Genomic DNA, 21,621 nt, shown 5'->3' with positions numbered 1-21,621 from the left:
ATCGGCGATAAACATTCGAACTTTTTCAGCGTGTGAGTCAACTTCGTCTCTCAGTCGGTTCTAACATTTATCGTACGATGCGCCAGTCCGAGTGAACCAATTCGGAGATTCGCTGAGATAATTCATTCTCTCTCAGAGATGGAATTTCCAATAGCTCTACAAACCGATGATTCACTCTTCGCTGATAGAATCCAAGTGTCAAAACAAAAGAGGAGAATCGCGAGACGATAATTATCGGAAAAGAGAAGCGACTGCGATCGCTTGAACAATTATCCCCCTATCTTTCTGGGTCGCAAGTGTTGACAGTAAAATAGGTTTTTCATCGTTTAACAAAATGTTGCAAGCTGTTGTCATTGTCAACTCAATGTTCTTTTGTTCGTCGGTTTTTTTTGCATCGAAGGTTTGTTCGCTGATGTATGTTGGCCGATATCAAAGTTTTTCTTGAACAAGCAAAAAACCTGCACAAACTTTGGAAAAAAATAAGCAAATATAAATAGATTAGAAAAAAATATTTGCCATTTGAAAAAACAAAATCGGCAACGGACTCTAAAAATCTTCATTTCACAGACAATTCTGTAAATATGATATCCCTGTTTTGTGCTGCCTTTTAGTTGGTCTAACGCTGGCAGTTTTTTCCCTCTCTGAGTTTTTGGTTTGCGATATAATTTTAGGATTATCGGGACACTCTCACTCACAAGGCGATTCAAACCAAAAATTTTTAGTTCCACGGCTCGATCGGATCGGGAAACGATATTGAATTACCTATTGAAACCGATAAGAGAATCGAGAAAGCGTATGAACAAGCGACGATAAACTCGCATACAGTTAACAGGCTATAAAGTTCACGGAGTATTCTTCCGGTAGTTTATTTGTCACACAAGTTCTCTTCTCGAAAAACGATACAAAACATCGCGTATTATGTGTGATCAGAATCCAATAGGATTCTCTCATGGTAATTCTCTGATACGATTTCAACCATCCTTGCATGTAGCTAGAATGCCGGATAGCTACCCTGCAAAATTGGTGTTCGCTTCAAATCCGGCGGGAACGAGAAGGCGAGGGGCGCAACGAGCGAGATGGGTGAACCAGATGGAGCACGATCTGCAGAGTAACAGGTGCCCGCGGAACTGGAGGCAGGCAGCCATGGACCGAGTAAATTGGCCGAACCACGTTATGTAGGCCATGTCTTAGGACGTACGGCCATCTAAGTAAGTAATAGAGATGCACCGAATATTCGGGCCGAATATCAGCAAAAATTGGATTTTGCCGAATATTCGGCTCGCCGAATAGTAAGTTTATTATTCGGCCGAATATGCCAAATAAGCCGAATAGTGGCCAATGATTATCAGAAAACAATATAAAAGTATAGTGCAAAGTTTTATGAACGGCGGTAAACGAAAACTGAAGATGTAACTTGGGCTTAGAAAGGAATATATCTCATTAAAACGGAACACGAACCGCAATCTCCATACAATATTTCATGTCTTGTCTGGATGAGGTATATTTTTTCTGAGCCAAAGTCACATCCTCAGTTCTCGTTCATTTCTCGCCTTTTTTTTTGTTTCAAAAACACTCAAAATGTAGTTGTAACACAAACTTTTAAATTGTGTCAACCATAATCCTCAAAAACATTATTTTTGAACGACAACTCAAATAAGAACAAAAGTAGGTGCGCCACGGATTAGCGTGCTTTATTCCATAGGTGCAAAATTTATTATTTCTTGTGGAATAGTTCGGACAATTTTCAATCGTTTTCGTACATGAATAATTGGAAAGCGAAAACAACAATTTAAACTTCAAACAATGACCATTTGGTTATTTTGTTATCATACGATCAACGTTGTGTTCAGCCGAATATACGGCCGAATATTCGTCTCACCGAATAATGGAAAAAAGGTTATTCGGTATTCGGCCGAAGGCCGAATAGTGCTATTCGGTGCATCTCTAGTAAGTAAGTAATTGTTTTTAAAACTTGAGAATTACTGAAGTAGGGCCTAGTACAAACGGGTACGGAACGACATGACGACGGTTCTCAGATGAACGCCAGCAAGGGGACCGTGAACATGAGGAGCTCGAGCTGCAACTCCGTGCCGGCGATACGCGGAAATTATATAAGAAAGTTAACCAGTCTCACCGAGGCTATGTGCCGCAAGCCGACATGTGCAACGACACGGATGATGCGGATGCCAGCGAGGTCAACAAGCGAAATGAGTACTTCCGCAGCCTCCTTGAACATTCAAGACAGACTACCGAGCGAACTCTTTTAGCATGGTAGAGACTTAGAGAGGCACTTATTAGCCTGTGTACTAACACTGTTGCACTCATTTTCAGGATTTAGAGGAAAAGCTGCCAAACGAGTAAATGCTCGATCTACGAGAAGGGCGACAAACGGAAATGCCGTAACTACCTCGGCATCTTGCTTATCGGTACCGCCTCCAAAATACTCTCGCAGATCCTGTTCTGTCGTCTATAGTTTTCAATAAGAAGGTTCGTGGGCTAGTATTAAATAGGTTCTATGGAACTCTACGCCAGAAGATCAGTTAACAAGTTTTTTTGCTCTTTTCGTTTCACTTCTGCAATCCATTCGTGGGCCGCTGGTCCTGTGGGTGAACAGTGGCAAGAGAGAGAGAGAGAGTTTTGCTAGCTCGCGAGGCTCATGAATGGTTATGCATAGCAGAAGCAGACAGTCGGTGGCAGCTGGTTGCTGGAAGTTCTTTTTGCTTATGCGCGGCTTTGCATTTGATAAGAGAGGTGTAAAGCTTTCACATGGCTCTAGCTTGCGGTGTCTAATCAAGAAAACCAGCTATCAGCTTTTTGCCTTAAGTAGGGGGTGAATCACCGCTCTTAAAAAAGAGCAGTAGATCACTCACTCAGTTTGAAGAACTAGCTCTTTAGATCAGTTCGCGAGGGAAATGCTCACCTCTAATCATAACACGCAACTATGCGATGGCAGAGGTGATCCACGTCCGACTAAAAGTCGAAGCCAGACGAATCGGATTGTGGATAAATGCGTCGAAAACGAAATACATGCGAGCGAGAGGCTTTAAGGAAAACAAAATCAGTCTTCCAACTCAAGTCTCTGTAGACGGCGATGAGCTTGAGGTGGTCGATGAGTCCATATATTTGAGGCAGAGGTGGATTAAGGCTTCTGGGAGCCAGGATGCCAAGTAACATGCGAGGGGCCCTTTCCAGTTGTCAGGATTCCAGTTGTTAGGATAGTCAGTAGAGAACAAAAGAAAAGTTATGAATTTTACTCGTTCCATCTAGTTGTATTGCTATGAGTTGCAAGTAGACGTATTGCATTACACCGCCGCATAAGAGGGATTTAGCTGCCATCAGTTTCGTATGCCTCAGGTCAAATTGATACTAATGGCATTTCTGTAGGTGTGAAAAATGCGTTTTAGAATACGTCGAGGATTTACATGATGTCGTTTATGGTGTAAGAATGAAAGTGAACATAATATCTTCGCAGCTTAATTTTATGTTAGTATTCATCCTATACTGCCGTTCCAAGCATAGTTGTCCAAGCGCAATATTAATAGAGCAGAGATTAGGCAGATACCTACCGCAGTATTGGTGAAAATGTTGCATGCTTCCTTAATGTACACACCCAACATGAAATTCGATCAAAGCGCTCGGGGATATTACGTCACAAAATTTGTTTTCAAAATTGCAGTGCGTTCAGGTGCATAGTTCTTGAAATGCCGTTTCGCTCAATAAAATCATGTTCCCAGCACTTCAAACCGGAGGGCTTCAAATGCCGGTATCTTGGTCATGGATAGGCAATAATCATTTTGAATACTTTCTCTGGTCTTACTATCGAAAAAATTACAGTCGTTCCAAATATTCTTCGCTACCTGAAAGAGATCCGTCTGATACAAGTCAGCGATCTGAACGTAAGGCACAGGCTGCATTAATAGCTAATAATAAATACTTGGTTGAGTAATCCAGAGACAATTATACGGAAGATCTCTTAAGAAGTGAGCTGGTGAAACCATCGTAAGAATGGTTCGATTTATCGAATTGCATGAACGCATCTTTTGACTGGATTTATAATGGTGCGATAAATGGAGGGATACTTGTGTTTAGACATGTTGAAAATATTAAAACTGTCTGTTTCAAAATTCAAAATGCAATTTCCCGAAGTGTCTCAAGAAGATATCGAAAAATATATTGCTACACGTACCAACATTAGATTAAAAATAAACATGAAAAAAATATTTTCTAGAGGGAAAGACTAACAAGTATAAAATAGTTAAGATAAGAGACCACGGAAGCCTTATCCGGTTAAAATCTTTGTTAAATTTCGGCTAGATTCAAATTGTATCTCTTGATGTTGTGAATAACCCGAATAATCTCTTTTGCTTATAACAGTTCATATTTACCACACATTTATAAATTGATTTCCAATATTAGAAGAAAAATCTCTTCTCAAAAGTTGTATTTATTGCTTAAAATTCTGTTTCATTATTATCTACCAGTGCGTTGTGATGAAACCTTCGACGTTGTGACGTAGAAGCTTTTAGTATCAGGTTTGTTTACTATGATTTCGTTACCAAGACAATCAAACTCCTCTTTTCTCCTAACCTGTCAATCTATTATCGTTGGTCCCAGCGTGCACTACTATGATTGGAACGAGAGTATAGCTCTCAATTATCGTAAGTGTTCAAAGTTTATGTCTCATTTGCTGCCTCTAGTGCGACGGAAATGTAGTTATTCGGAGGTGAACAAATGTATATTTCTCTAGAATAGTGATGGGGAATATCGCCCAAAACGGACATCGATAACAATAGATAATTCCGGGGCTTATATCGGTATTATCGACAAGTATCGATAATTTGACAGCTGTTTGCCAAATGAAATTTTGCTATGTAAATCTGTCAAAAACAGAGACAGTGATGGCCCAAACAGGATACGTTTGCGTTGCGTTGACGTTAATTTGACAGTGAATGTATGGGCTAACTGTCAAATTGCAGCAAACGCAGCCGCAACGTATCCATTGTGTTAAGGGGCCATCCACATACCACGTGGACAGCTTTGGGGGGGGGGGGGTTGGCTAATGTTCACGGTCCATACAAATTTTTTAGAATTTATATTGGCAGTTGTCCATGGAGGGGGAGGGGGGAGTTCAAAATCGTTAAAAATCTGTCCACGTGGTATGAAGATGGCCCCTAAGGCCTTGAATGATAAATCTTACGATACTGCGAATGAAAATTCGAACAACCGGACGCGTAAAACTGTTTGTTTTGGTGCTTTCTACGGAGTATTTTCAAGCCTAAGTTCATTTTGAAGGTTGTATAATAAGGGAAATAATTGCAGCAGGCAAAATCCTGTCAATTTTTGAATGGCCAAAGCTTCACTTAAAATGAATCAATTTTGACAAAACAGGTTTCATTTTGCTGGAAAACTGTCCTAGTTTCCTAGTATTACTTGTATACTAGGTTGTAGCAGGTCTTATTAAACCATGCAACTTTGCAAACTTGCGTTTGAAAATTTATTTGGATTAACATTTCAAAAAGTCAAATTATTTTCACGCGGATTTTCTTTAAAAGGTTATTTATGCAGATTTTCAAATTAACGTGGTTTTTTACGCGAGTTTTTGAATTAAAGCGGTTTATTAAGCAGGTTTCTGAATTAACATGGTTTTTTCATCCCCCGCGTTAGAAAACTAACTAACTGTATTTGAAGATTTTTCTTATAAATCATTATATCTTAGTAAAAATTATCTAAACTTTCCTTCAAAAATATAAAAAAATGAGTTTAAGATCCTACTCTGAAAAAATATAATTTTTAAAACAAAAAATAATTTAGAAAATATCGGTGATCTCAGATTTTTTTAAATGAAGTATTTTAGATAGACAATTTAGTTGCCTAAAACGTTCTATGCATTTCAAAAATGTACACTTTGGCACACACTCTTGAAATCCGAAACATTTTCGGTGTAGGTTGGTCACGCCAAGTTCTTATACTAGGAAACTAGGTTAGTTTTCCAGTTAAATGAAACCGGTCATCAAAATTGATTTATTTTTCGTAAAGTTCTGGCCATTTAAAATTTGAGAGAATTTTATTTATCTCAGTTATTTTGCTTACCCCCTGTATAAATCAGGACACTTTAAATTTAAACTAAACAATTACCAGAGAATTACCAATATCATATTATAAGAGTTGGCAAGCCAAAGAAAAGTTTGGATATTTTTTAAAGTTCTCCAGTACTAAGTTGTTGAATACATACATATTTTTAGGAAACTAAAAACTATAAATACCTTTTTAGCTACCATTTTTTCTCAGAAACTCAGTGACACCCGGGCGAACCTTTACACCACCCCCAACAATGCTAAATCTTGTCGAATAGCAGCACTCAACAAACACTTAGCGGCAAAAGCAACTCCTGGGGTAGAGTAGGTGAAGTCTCCTTCTTTTGGGTCTCCTCCAGTAACCAGCCGCACTGACTTGTGCTTACCCTCATAACATCGCTAATTATCGTTAACGGCGAAAAATTAGCAATAACATCGATGACAAGCAGTTATCGATATTATCGATAAGTTTTCCATCACTATAGTCTAGAAAATGCTAATCAAATATTGCTAACGTTAAGGATGTATTACGTGAATGTTTTCTTTGGTAATTTTTGCATTAAAAAAATGGTCTTATTGTGGATGGTGATAAAAATATAACTAAGACAGATAATTGAGTTTGATAAATTTCTCATGAAAGGTAAGCATATTAACTTACTTGCAAAAAAAGGCTACGCCCTTGTGAGCGGCGGTCCCGCAGATAACCGGAACGTTCGCCATGGCAAATAAAAACATGCGTGTAGCCATGTTTTTGAGTTCTTTTTTCGATTTATTTATCAATTCCTCCTCAGTTTTCGCGACAAAATTGTTTGAGTACATCTTACACTTCAGGTTTTTCCAGAAATTCCTAATGAGACGCAGCTGGGGGACGTAAAGCGTGTTTGCCGTCTTGGATACCATATCGATATTCAGCCGATCTATCTCCTCCAACAATCGCTTCGATTAGTTGGTCCACGCCATATCCGGCCAGAACATGCTATAATCGATCATTTTACTAGTAGATGACCACTAGGACCGGGCGGCCCTAATTGAGTAGCAGCGGGTAACCGCAGTAGCGGTAGTCAGTGGGTACCAGTAGCGGAGATCAGAAACGGCAGTGGCAGCAGTGTTAGCGCAGGTAAAAGCGTAACTTCCTCTATTAAAAAATTGCTTTTTTTGCGGTAGCGGCACATTGGCCGGCACTTCCTTTAATGAAAGGCTGCCGTATTTTGACAACGTTTTGTGATGCTTGCGATTAAAATCTGTGGACCGTCAAATTTTCAGTATGAAAACAGCTTTCCACGGTGTTATCGGAAGAATGCCTTGTTTCCACTGTCGGGGATAGCAATGAGATGCAATCAGCTTCATATTCGATATCAAAGGAAACAAGAAGTTGTCTTTGAGAACAAATTATATACTATATTGAAGAAAGTAAAAAGAGTGCAAGCGATACAAAATAGCTACTTAACAAGACCGAGTTTCACGTCCTGCGGTGGTGTAACGCATCTGACCGGAGATTAGAAATTGTGGGTTCAAGTCCCACCTGATGGACTATATTTTTGAAAATTTCTAAATAACCATTTCCCTAGTTAGTACATTTTTCAATCTTCAATTCCACATTTACTGCCTCAAATAGAAACTAAATTGAAGTAACATTCTCTCGTTCGTTCAAAATATTCATTGAAAATGGTGGAATACCCAACACCACCAAGCAGCGGCGTAATAGAATGCTGCGTAACTGACTGCGGTATCTTTTGTTATTTGCTTCCATACGACACATAAACGCATAATCAAGCCTTGTTGAAACGCAAATTTCGATGGATCTGATTAGTCGTTTAATGCTCGCTTTACTAACAGGGTTGATAGAATTAGGAGAGCCTGCTTCTGCTCAAACCAGACATTTTACTAGTGAATGGCCTGTAGTACGATCCTAACTAAGTAGCAGCGGGTACCTGCATTTGTAAGATAGTGGCAGCACCAGCGGAAGGTGCATTGGCCGACATTTCCTCCAGTAAAAGGCTCTGCCATATTTTGGCAACACACAAATGTTTTTGAGATAGGGTAGTTTGGGGTAATTTGGACCCCTGGGGTGAAATGGACAGGTGCTTTATCTTGGAAAGTATTACATTTTTGGGTTCCATGTACTACTCCATCCTTTCCTTGAACTCTAAACCCTAACTAATATAAAAATTTCATGGTTTGCTGTGACAGGTGCACCGCAATGCCAATGTAAACAAAGGAAACATCAAAAATTGATTTTGCTGTAAGTTTTACGCTCGTGTATTTAAGGTTTTTGAGAACTTCTTCGATGTTTTCAGTCTAATAAGCTTTGCAGCCGTGTTTGTCTAGTAAAAGAGTACATTTCAATGAAAGATTGCGATAAGTTTGATCGAAAATAGTGGAAGGAATTAAGCTTTTAGAAAGGCGTCCTGTTTGGGGTAAAATGGACAGTTTTTTTGGGGTGATATGGTCAGGCGAGTTCGAAGTGAATTCTTTTATCGAACTGATGCAGCGGGCATATAAAAACGAACGGATAGACGGCGGTGTACAAACAATGAACTGTAAAAAGTGTTACAGACAATCTGGGATGATTTATCTGTACAAAAAGTGTTTTCAATGCCTCGCAGATCGGCGGGTTTCTGAACGAAAGTTGGAAAAACCTAATTTTTTTCTAAAATGCTTGAAAATGACGTATAATGCCAATTTATAACTCATTTCTGATGTCCGAAAATGCTGTTCCCCTAAAATGCCGTTAAACCTTTCTTATTATCAGATTTATTTATTTTGTTCAGATCATGTTCAACATTGGTATACTTGTTCTTTATCGAAAAACTTTATACCCGTATTTTTTTGTTTGGTCCTTAGTGTGATCCATTTTGAATTAAAGTTGCCAAAAATCCGCAACCATTTTTCAAAAAATTGTAACTTTTGAGCCGTTTGACCGATTAAAAGATTAAATGGAAAATTTAAGGAATTTGATAGGCCTTTCAAGGAAAAATAAGAAATCGTACGTCAACGTACATTCGTTAAATATTTTCCCGTTTCGCGAATTTGGGATAAACGGATTTGGAACGACGCGTCGCGACGATATGCAAACCGGGACCCAAAAATTCGAAAAATACGGTTAATTTCATATAGACTGTTGATTATCCGATCATTCCGAATTGTTTCACGACACTGTACGGTACACAAGAGTTCTGAAAAATAACACAAATTTCCCCTCAAAACGAAACTCGTTGATCCAAAATCAGATCAAAATTGAGGGAATTAGGTAATCGAAGTTAAGCTCAAAATTGTGATTTTCGAACATAAAAATCATTGAAATTTCCTGACACAGCAACATTCAAAGTGCTGCCAAAAATTGGTATACCATCCGATTCTCATGAAATCACACACACACATCACACACATAGACAGACACACACAATCACACACACATACAAACGCACACAGTCACATACACTCACGCGCACACGCGCACACACGCACACAGACACTCACACACACACATATGCACACACACAAACGTGCGTGTGCGACACACGATCACATACTCAGTTTCTAGTATGAATAATTGGAGAAGGGAAATTTTTTTGGCCTACTGTGGAACCACTGTGCAATGCCTAAGAATTGCAGTTATCATTCCGTATGCCTGATACCACCTTCTACTGTGTATTAAGCAACTATTGATACTATAAAACTCACATTTTTTACCCTGTCCACATCACCCCAAACACTGTCCATATTACCCCAATAGCTGTCCATTTTCACCCCAAACGATTTTTTTTATGTCCGAAAATCATAATTTTTAGTTTCGTTATTTTTTGTTGTTGTTTTGACCTCAATATCAAGGTTTTTTCGTGCAGAAACATAGAAAACAGATCAATATTACTATAGTACATTACGTTTATGGGATAGAAAAAACAGGTTACGAAATAACAGGAGTTTTCCTTAGGGGGTCCAAATTACCCCAAACTACCCTACAGACAATCATAGTCTGCCGATCGTGTCTAGTTTTCAGTGCGAAAATTGCCTTCCACTTTGTTATCGAAGGGCCTCATTGAGATTTGGCATTATTTTTTTAATTAAATGTTTACAATATTTTAGAATAGGTCGCTTCCTCACATCCTATTAAACATTACACAGGTTAACAGTTTAGAAACCTTCGTCATACGCAAATTCACCAGAATTCCCATTGTCGGGCTAGCACAGAGGTGCAATCAGATCAACATTGATTTGTGCTAGAAATAAAAGTGAAATGATATTTTAACTTGCGTGAACTCTGACTGTTGAAACTTGCTCGTGCTTCATAGCGTTTGTTTTATTTCTGTTCAAGGATTTTGTATTTATTTGTGCATATTGCAAATTGGGGGCACTTCAACTCCACTTTTGCACTGAATTTTGAAATTATTCGATACAAATACCATTACCTTATGTAGTTCTACGTCAACCTTGCGACCGTGGCTTTATCAACAATTAGATTTCAACTGATCTGGGGATGACGATCACGATCTAGCATCTGCGCACGATTGCGCAATTTATAATTGAGAGTGAGAGTGAATTATTTTAAGTGCTGTTGGGTTCGGATCAATGATCGAATAAACTGAATAATCTAAATTATTCCAAAACAAAAAAAAACCTCACATCAGAACAATCACAACTCTGTAAATATTATCACTTTTCTCATTCAAGTCTTGCGGAAATGGTAGACCCGCGGGGAACGGTTTATTCATGCTACTAAGATAAACTATGAAAACATTCCTCGTGCTCTAAAACCCTTTTATATAAACTTCAGTGATTATCAGATTAAGAAAGGTGTTGAGGTTACAGAGCAAACTATTACCTATTATTTGAATACGCTAATATAACAAATTGTCGCTAAATTGCTACTATAATTGCTGCACTAACAAATATAAACTGACATTTTCGTCTTGCTCGCGGTATTGAGATAGAGGACATTGGAACACACTCGCTAGAACCCTCGTGAGCAACATTAGATCATGTTCGCAATTTGAATACCTAGTAAAGTTTCAAATCGTCCTTCTTTTTATCAACTATGTACATTATAGAGTTTTAGAGAAGTCTATATCACATAAACAAACCTCGTAATCGAAAAAATCTGCTCCGCGGTCACGGGGTAGAAGTTGCCAAGTTATCAGAGAACAAATTTACATCCCATTTCTCACGCTCGTTCGGTAGAGGTTACAACACTTTCCGAAAGAAAGTGCATGTACGTGCAAAGTCCCAGACTGTTCCGTGGTTCAGTTTCGGTTTGATGTTCGTCCTTTGTAAAAACATTTATCTCCATATGTAAGATTTTTTATTTTATTTATCTCTATATGTACTGAGCGAGCGCATCGGTATTGCATGTTATTATAAAACGCACTCCTAAATACAAAATGCATTCAATTTGAAGGTTGTCGACTTCCTTTTAGACAGCTAACTATAAGCTCGCGACAGCTGTATTTACTGTATACCGTATTGGGCACACACAGGTACTCTTAAAACCTACCAACCGCGGGATTTAGTTATTAACAATTCGAAAACGTATTAACAGACTGCTCAAAATCAAGTTCCGGAACACAAAGCAGAGCAGTCTCGGATCCACTTTAAACTACTCTAGAAGGAGGGTCAATTTTTCCAAGCAACGAGTAAATTCTTAGTCCAACATATCCATAAATATAGTTTCACCATTCAAGACGCTCGCTGCTGGTTCTGAGCTGAGCTGCTCCCGTCCGTGCGCATACAATCCGGTGATGCAGCGGAGCATGACATAGGTTATGGTTCAAGAGGCGCTGAATGACATATGCGGTCACGAAGCAGCAAAATGGAACCAACTCTAGTGAGTGTGGAGAAAATTGGATCCGCACCAGTTTGTTGTCCATATACAGTTCCAAGATAATGACTCAACAAAAGATGGTTCAACGTCTAGATGAAGATTGTCGCTGCGAACGGTAAAGTTTCGCCTGTATATAATAGGGTGGACAGTTTTTGTCCAACTTAAATATAACAGATTTTTGACATTGCAGTCGACAATCGCCATCTAGTTACTAACTATCTGCTCTTTGAGTACGTTGGTCTCAATAGTGACACTATTTGTCAAGGGACCGAAACAGCTTTTGTCTCGAACTCTTGTTGAAACTGCAAGGTAGAGGGATGGTAGAAACCACGCACATAGAACGCAGCGGATTTCCAGTTTTACGAGAGACCAAGACCGCATGGTGTGTGAATGGCGCATCCTGTGGGGCCCTAGATTCGGTGGGTTTACCTAGTAAAATAAATGGCACCGCGTAAAGTGACGCGGTATGTTCGTAACACCGAAGCGGCGGGATACATGTTTCATTATTTTAGATCCCAACTGGTGGTTGTATAGCCAAAGGTGAAGTAACGGCTTTGTCTATGGTCAGGTACAACATAAAACGAAAAAAAAAATGTGAGAGTTTTACGACAGGTCAATGATGGTCCCCGCCATAGGTGTTAATAGTAGACAAATTTTACAGTTAAACTTGTAGATTTCGGATGCTGCTGTGACACTGACTATGATTGGAACTTGATAGAGACCAGCTGGTCTAGGCCGAAGTGTAGTCGACGAATCCAAACGCATGCGTTGACTGAGAGCGTAGGGTAGGTTCGGGGTTTCTGCTCTTCTTATATCGTTGCCATAAACTCCCGATGTTTTGTTCGACACTCGCGCGATAGCCGGTGCTGTCGGTCGTGAGCGCGTGGATAGCGACTGTAGTTGTTGTGTGCCGACTGAGAACGTCTCCCAGGAAGAAGCAACCGCATTTTACATCGCATGGGAGAATAGGTCACTTTTTGAGTAAGGTTACGAGAGGGGACCAGGAACAGCTGCGACCAACTGAGTTGGATGGAATTAATTTTCATCGAGTGCGAACCGCAGTGGGTCAAGCATTTTGATCGCTTGGCGTTAAAATATTAGCATACAATGCACACTTAGGCGATTCTGAGGCGTTGGCTGATTTTTAGATTTCTTCTCCGTATCTACTGGTCAACAAACTTTCTAAGCTGTTATCAGTCCGTTTTGAAATTCTCGCATCGCAATATTGCTTATCGATAAAATATTTTTGTCATATTTGGGCGGCAGCTGATAGCACGAGAGTCATTTTGGCGTAGTATATTTCCTATGTGTTAGTAAATGATCCAACAACCAAACTGCAAATCAAAGAAATACAGAATGAGGTTTTTAGCGATTTTCGTTAATCGGATACTGGATGGTTGTGATGTTTGATGCAAGTACTTTAATATGATTGAAAATGTGTGTAACATTTTATATCAAACTAATGTTTCAATGTCTTGCATCTAAACTTTGAGTTGAACAACAGATACATTACGCCTGACTCCAGCTCCTGTGCTACTGTACTTGCTGAAGACTAGAACGCAATACCTGCGCAGTCTGTTTCAAAGCCAGATAAAGTTGAGCTTCAGCAGTTTTCCCAGAAAAAAAAAATGGTTTTTGCGTAGCGGTTATTTTTCTATCATATTAGTGCAACTTTAGCTTTTTGGTAAGGCAAAAGGGGCATAATCCACAATTTTTTCAATGTTTTTGATCATGTGGAAAGTGATAAGAAAGACCACAGAAGGGTTCTGGTCCTATGAACTGATGAGACGATCCAAGTCTTGCCAGTTCATCGGCTTTTTCGTTCCCATCTATTCCACAGTGACCAGGAACCCAGTATAAGTCTACTTGATTATTACAACCCAGTGTTTGGAGTGATTGAACACACTCCCAAACTAGTTTTGATGTGCATGTCGCAGACTTCAAAGCCTTCAACGCTGCTTGACTGTCGGACATCATGCAAATGTTTGAGTGTCTGTATTTCCTGCGTAGGCATATTTCAGAACATTCTAGTATTGCTTGGACTTCAGCTTGGAAGACAGTTGGCCATTGGCCCATTGGAACTGACAGGTCTATTCCTGGGCCAGTTACTCCTGCTCCCACTCGATTGTTCATTTTTGAACCATCTGTGTAGAAAATGATTGATCCTGGGCGGAGATCAGGACCACCACGTTCCCAAACATCACGCTCTGGTTCAAACATTCGAAATCGTCTTTCAAAATTGTATCTTTTCTCCATCCGGTCTTCATTGTTGATCACTAGGGGATTGATACGAATAGTTTTTAGAATACCTAGATGACCCGTTAAATCACCCTCAAAGAGCCTTAATGATCTTTTGATCCGTAAGGCACTCTTTTCGGCTTCTAATTGTATGAATTGATGCAGTGGAAGCATAAACAGTAGAGCTTTCAATGCCTTGGTGGGTGTGCTTCTCACTGCACCCGTTATTGAGAGAGTGGCTAGCCGTTGGAGTGTTTCCAACTTATCTTGAGCACCTTTCTCCCTTGTTTTTGTCCAAGCAGAGGTAATTCTGGGTCTCACAATAGCCGAATAAATCCAATGGATCATTTTCGGTTTGAGTCCCCATTGTTTACCAAAAGTTTTATTACATATCCATAGAGTATTTGTAGCTTTTTTTATTGCCTGCTCTAGATGTGTATTCCGATAAGTTTTTTTGTCAAGAGTTACTCCAAGGTATTTGACGTTATCTGAGAGTTTAAGAAGCTCACCTTTTAGCCTAATATCATTAAGCATAGTTTTTTTTTCTACGTGTAAATGGGACGATAGTGGTTTTTGAAGAATTTACATTTAAGCCTTCCCTATCGCACCACGAGGAAATAATGTTTAAGGCAATTTGCATTCGGTTTGCTAAGATATCATCATACTTGCCACGAACAATAATGACAATATCATCAGCAAATCCAACTACTTCAAAGCCTTCTTCCATCAATTTTTTTAGAAGATCATCAACTATTAATGACCACTGCCGATAACTAAACTGACGATAAGCTAATTGGCCTAAAGGATTTCGGCAGAGATTTGTTCCTTTTGTTGGCCTTTGGGATAAAAATAACCCGTACTTGTCGCCACGCTTCCGGAATACAGCCTAGAATTAAGCTGGATTGAAAGAGTTGTGTTAGAATGGGCATCAGAACTGTTTTACCCTTCTGTAGTAGTACCGGATAGATTCCGTCTCTACCAGGTGACTTGAAGGGTTCAAAGGAGTCTATTGCCCATTCAACTCTACTTTCGGTGAAAAATTGGTTGGCCAAAGTAATTGCATCAACCCTAGTTCTTTCTAGCCCAGTCATCGTATTCACTGTTTCGTGAATTTCTGTCCTGGTTATAAGATTCCCAGTACTTGATACAGATGTACTTTGGTCTTCACTTGAGTTAATGATCGACCCAGGAAAGTGTGTTTTCATCATTAACTCTAATATTTCTCTAGCAAAGCTAGTACAAGGACCATCTTCTTTTCTTAGAGTACCCAACTCATTTGAGTGATCTTTCGCAAGGATTTTTTGCAGCCTGGCGCCTGTTGGAGTATTTTCAATGTTTTCACATGTATGCCTCCAGTGAATCCTTTTTGATCTTCTTATTTCTTTATTATAGGCGGTGCGGGATTGCTTGTATTCGTCCCACTGTTGGGTTCGTTTAGACCGGTTGAAGAGTTTCCGAGATTTTTTCCGAAGTTTTTGTAGAGATTGATTCCACCAAGGTACTTTTCTATTTGTAGAGCGTATCTTTGCAGGGCAGCAATCAAGGTAAGACTGTTGGATCAAATTTGAGAGATATTCGGAATATCCTTCCAACTCTCTGTATGATTTGGAACATCCTTCGAAGCTGTTCAAAGCTACCATTAGCTTTGAATTATAAAGCTCCCAGTTTGTTTTTCTGGGGTCCCTTATGAACTTAGTGCGTTCTTGATTTGCTTCATAATTAAATAAGATTTGCTTGTGGTCAGATCAAGATTCTTCATCTGATACGTGCCAATTTTTTATTCTGCCGGATATCACCGGACTACATAGTGTAAGGTCAAGAACTTCTTGCATTAATACATTACAAAAGTTGGTTTATCCCCCTTATTACATATATCGATCCCTTGTGATGATATAAAGTCTAAAAGGTACTCACCTCTGTTGTTGATGTCTGTGCTGGCCCAAATCGTGTGATGGGCGTTTGCATCACATCCAATTATAAAAGTCTTGTTTTGTTCCTTACTGTAAGAAACCAATCTAGCGACCTCTGGTGGAGGAGCTTCTCCCACGTCACCTGGAAAGTATGCTGACGCGATACAAATTTCAGTTTTGCCGTGGGTCGTTGGTGCCTCCAATGTGATCGCTGTCAAGTCTCTTGAAATGAATTCTGTAATTGGAAAGAAATTAGCTCTCCTGTTTACTAGGATTGCTGCCCTCGGCGAGGGCTGACAATCGTCATAAATTAGCTTACATACGTTTGAAGGAAATCCTTGTATCCTACTGTTATATGTCCATGGCTCCTGGATTAACGCAAAATCCAGTTTGCTCTTCGTGAATCGCTTCCAAAGTACAGCGGTTGCTCCCTTTGCGAGGTGCAGATTCACTTGAACGCATTTGATATTTCTATCATTCATTTCTTCTGCTTGGATCTCCGCATCGTTGTGGTGGTCTTTGCTTCCCACTGTTTGACATGCGGTTGCCAGTGTTTGGATTATCGCTCGATTGCAGTTTTATCCTCCTGTAGTTTGCATTTTGTGTGGTACGATCAGTTTGCTCCAAGCTACGTCTCATTTCGTTAACTCCACTTGGTCCTGGGATTTGGCTTTGAACGTTGATATTCGTCCCAGCATCTCCAGTATCCTTGTGGGTTTTTACGATAATGGGACCGCCCGTGAGCTCTGATCCCCCACTAGATAAGTTGTTTTGCACATTCAGTTCAGTTGTGTCCACCTGAACTTTTTTCTTGAGCTTTTGCCTCAGTTGGGCAGTTCCAAATTTATAATCTAGCACAAATTTGGATTTTTTGATGGAGTTCATAGAAACCCCATCGACCGTGAACACAAGTTCTACGTGCTGGTTTATAGCATTACGTTGGAGTATTCTCCACGCATCTACTACCAGCCCATCGTTTTGGCTCTCAAGTAGCGCAAGAATCCTGTCCGTAGTTTCTGCTACACTTAGTGGAAAGAACCCGATCAAGATTTCTGGGCGAGGGATGTCCTTTTATCGACTGCAAAAAGTTCTGCCCCCGGCCAGGGTTTTATGGATGACACGACGGACTTTAGCCACCCTGCTGTTTCCTGGTTTTTGCAAAGGATAACCAAGTAACCCGATTTGAACGCACAGTGTCCAAACTTAGGTTTTAGAGCCTCTTTCCTTTGCTCTGTCCCTTTCGAAATTACCGCATTCTGGGTGTCGTTTAGCTGTTGGGTGGTAAGTACTTTATTTTGATATCCGACTGGGAGGATACCAAGCTTAACACCAGTAGCGACATCTTTGTAGGAAGGGTGTACTCCTTGAGCCCTAATCGCCTCTATCCAATAAACATTAATTGGGTGGCATGACGACAAGAAGGTAAGCACACAGCGGAGTGCGAGACGGCGTGATTGCGCCTTCCGTGTAGACGAGTGGAAGGTTGTAGATGCCAGAGAGCACATTAGAAGGTTTTAAGAAGGTACTGACAATTTTCGTCAGGAAGGCGTTGTCACGCCGTGTGTGTATTCGGGCCTTTACCAAGCGAAAGATGCATTCAATCACTCCTCCGCTATTAAATTGGGTAAGACTGAATTTAAGCAATGAGACCAAATGTGAAACCATTCTGAAATGTGATATGAAGCTGAAATGGACTGCTCAACTGTACTACGCTATCAAGAAAGCAATTTCAGCTATCTGGGCTTGCAAGATCTGCTCAGGAATTCATTGGACCTGATTCGTTTCTGAGTACCTTCACATCCGTCATTAGATGCGAAGTACATGGGAAAAGTCATCGGAGATACCAACGCACAAGTCGGACGAGAGGACTTATTCTTCTGTTATTGATAGGGATAGCCTTCACTCTACCACCAACGACAACGGCTTGAGGCTAGTGAACATCGCCGCGGCCAGGGGAATGGCCATCTGTAGTTCCCATTTTGCACGAAGCACATCTGAAGACACCCCAATGGAGAGGCCTGTTCCCAGATCGACCACATGCTGATCGAAGGCCGGCACTTTTCAGACGTCATAGATGTGCCGTTCTTTCGAGGGTCAAACATCGACTCGGATCACTCGTGGTAGGTAAGATTCGCGACCGGTTGTCCAACGTATTTGAATCGAGATCGGCGAGGAAGATACGTCTGAACAAACAAAGGTTATCAGAGGAAGGAGTTGTTGTAGAGTATACTCGGAAAGTTGCTAGTTACTGGAGTGGACCAGAACGAGCAGTGGAAGCACATCCATAATGCGGTCAGCGAAACAGAGCGTAGTGGGTGGTTCGGTGCTGAGTGTCTAGAATTGACGGAAGAGCAGAACCGAGCCTGCGCCAACACGTTAGTAGCAGCTAATCGTGTGACGCGTCACATGCGGGAGAAATACCGGGAGGCAAGAGCTGCTTAAAATAGGCTTCAACGCCGTAAGAAACGTGAGCACTACAATCGCGTACTCACGGGGGCGGAGAGCTGCTTTACCAGGCACGACACGAGGAGTTTCTTTAGAACGATCAATGGAATCAGGAACTGGACCGCGCGAGTACTTGTCATATGTAATGACAGGGAGGGGAATCTGATTACCAATAAATCGCAGGTGGCCGGGCGTTGGAAGCAGCATTTTGAAGTGGTGTTGAACGGTGAGGAAGGAAGAAGAGTCGTTGAGGGGAACAGGATATAAATTGGGGAGGACGGACAAGCTGAGGACCCACCAACATTGGACGAGGTGAAGAGTGCTTGCAAAGAGCTTAAGAACCACAAAGCCGCTGGGAAGGACGGCTTACCGGCCGAACTTTTCAAATTTGGGAGCAAGCGGCTGTGTAGTGCAATTCAACAGATTATCCAAAGGGTATGGTCTTAGGAACAACTACTTGCGGACTGGTTGGGAGGACTCATATGCCCTATCTACAAGAAGGGACATAGACTCGACTGTAGTAACTATCGAGGCATAATCCTCCTTAATCCATCCTTACAAAATTCTCTCCCGTATCCTGTTCTAGCGACTGAGGCCGTTGCAGGAAGCCTTTGTTGGAGAATACAAATGCGGTTTTTGAGTTGGGTGATCTACTCTGAGACAGATTCTCGACAAGTTTCGAGAACACAACTTGCAGACGCATCATCTGTTCATTGATTTTAAGGCGGCGTACGACACTAAGAAACGCTGTTACGTGCGACGCTTGACGGTTTCACATCATGCTTCAGGACAGCGGGTGAATTTTCGGACGCGTTTGTGACGTTAGATGGTCTGAAGCAAGGTGGCGGGCTTTCAAATTTGCTGTTCAACATAGCTTTAGAAAGTGCAATATGAGGAGCAGGTTTGCATAGGAGCGGCTTCATCATCACTAAGTCTCACATGATTCTGGGCTTCGTGGATGACATTGATATAATTGGTGTTAGCCGTAGAGCAGTTGAGGAGGTTTTTACGGCTATCAAAAGGGAAGCTGCGAGAATTGGACTCACCATAAACACTGCCAATGGCTGGCAGAGAGCGTGGTAGTTCTGCGGGTGTTGGTGCTGCGGTGGAAATGGATGGAGATACTTTCGAAATAGTCGACGAATTTGTTTATCTTGGTACTCTCGTCTCGCCGCGAGGTGAAGAGACGTATTGCGGCCACGAATAGGGCTTATTATGGATTGCGTAACCAGGACAGGTCCCGTAGCCTACAGATCCGTACGAAATTTGCGCTCTATAGGACTCTAATCCTCTTGGTGGCGCTCTACGGACATGAATCGTGGACGTGGAAGGAAGCCGATCGACGAGCGCTTGGAGTCTTCGAGCGAATCCTGCGATCAATACTAGAGATTGGGGTGTGGCGCAGGCGCATGTATCACGAGCTGTACGCAGTTTACAAACATGCTGAGATTGTCAAGCTGATGAAACATGGCAAATTGCAGTGGGCTGGATACGTAGCACGGATGGCGGATGAGCGACCGGCAGAGATAATATTCAGCAGAGAACCGGATAGAGGCCGATGACTTCGAGGCAGACCTCGAGCGCGCTGGATGTGTGCTGTCGACGAGGATGTCAGAGCAGCGGGTGCAAGAGAAGACTGGAGAGTAGCAGCCCAAGACCGAGTTTTATGGAGACGTATTTTGGATTCGGCATAGGTTCTCAACTATTTGTCGCTATAAAAGTAAAGTATGTAAGTATATGGGACAAGTTAGAAATAGCATCTCATTGGAAACATGCAACCAGCTGAAGAGTTTATCTACCCCAACCTGGCGGTTACCAGAAGGCTAATTAGTTTAACTCGTAGTGAAATACGCATCATCATGGAACTCCTTACTGGACACTGTCCTATTCTTCATTGAATGAAAATCGGCAAATTCCAAACCGACAATTGAGTGTTTCAATTGATGAGAGCCTGAGAGCTTAGCGTTTGCTTCGATTTTGCTGGGCTTATGCTTAACTCGAGGCTTCTTCGGAAATTACCTCTCAACTTAATACCAGGTATGGAGCACCAATCCCAAAACGTATACTGGTTTTATCAACTATGTTGTTCCGAATTGGAGTACACTCCACTAGCTCAACTCCATCAATGAGTTCAAGTATCTTGTAATCTGTGTAAAGAAATCGGGGCCAGCCCAAAAGACAAACATTCCTGAGGCAGTGGTACTTCAACCATATGCTCTTCACGCATACAAAAAAAATGTCTGCTGAATCCTTCAAAAAATGACTAAAGAGTCAAGTTTATTCTATATTTGAATCAACATTTGGGAGAGCCCAAATTAATAGAAAAAAGGTGGAGTTTAGTCAAATTTTGCGGCTGGATGAAAATTCAACAGAGGATTCCACTGGTCGACAAGAGCAAAAAAAAAGATTGCACTAGAGCTCAAAAAACTCATTTCTGTGAGTTTTGATGTCCCTAGCAAAGGTAGAAATGCGTCAAAAAGCTGCAGAGTGATTGCTTATTGATCCAAATTTCGTCCTACGTTTCTTTCTCTCGATTGGATGATCATACGAAGCTGAAGTGAGGCTGGATAGTGGTTGGTTCGTAAACTTTTATCAATGATTCTGTTCTTGGACGATGTTGATTTGTGATAAATTTTCGAACAAGGTTTATGAAATTAGCGGCCATATTCATTTCTAGGTGAATTGGATGGATGAATCCTAGAGTCGTCTAGACATAACGGGTTTGCAGTTCCATTCCGTTTAAATAGATTAGTCTGGCTGTCGTACCAGAAGCATGTCCAAATATGGTATGTGATTGTCCTCCTCTCTCTAGAGTATGAATTGGATTTTCGTACCTATTCTAAATCCCCAATATATTATGCACATTGTCTTCCGGTAGTGCTATAATTAGACTATCTGAATACTTGTTTATTACCGGTACGAAAAATTTATCATCGATAAAAATTTTTTCCGATGAAATTCCATGACCAGATTGGCAACAGAGGGAGGTATAGGGTTACCCATAGTAGTGTCCGAAATTTATTTGTAGTAGTTGCCACCTTTAGGACCTAAAAATACGCGAAATTCTAAATTCCAGGTTGCCAGCTCAGGGGCTATTACTAGTGGGATTTCTGGTTTTGTTTTTCCCACTGTGCAA

The sequence above is a fragment of the Wyeomyia smithii genome, chromosome 3 (assembly GCF_029784165.1).
Source record: "Wyeomyia smithii strain HCP4-BCI-WySm-NY-G18 chromosome 3, ASM2978416v1, whole genome shotgun sequence".
NCBI lineage: Eukaryota > Metazoa > Arthropoda > Insecta > Diptera > Culicidae > Wyeomyia > Wyeomyia smithii.
The sequence above is the reverse complement of the archived record's forward strand: the minus strand, read 5'-3'. Positions refer to the sequence as shown.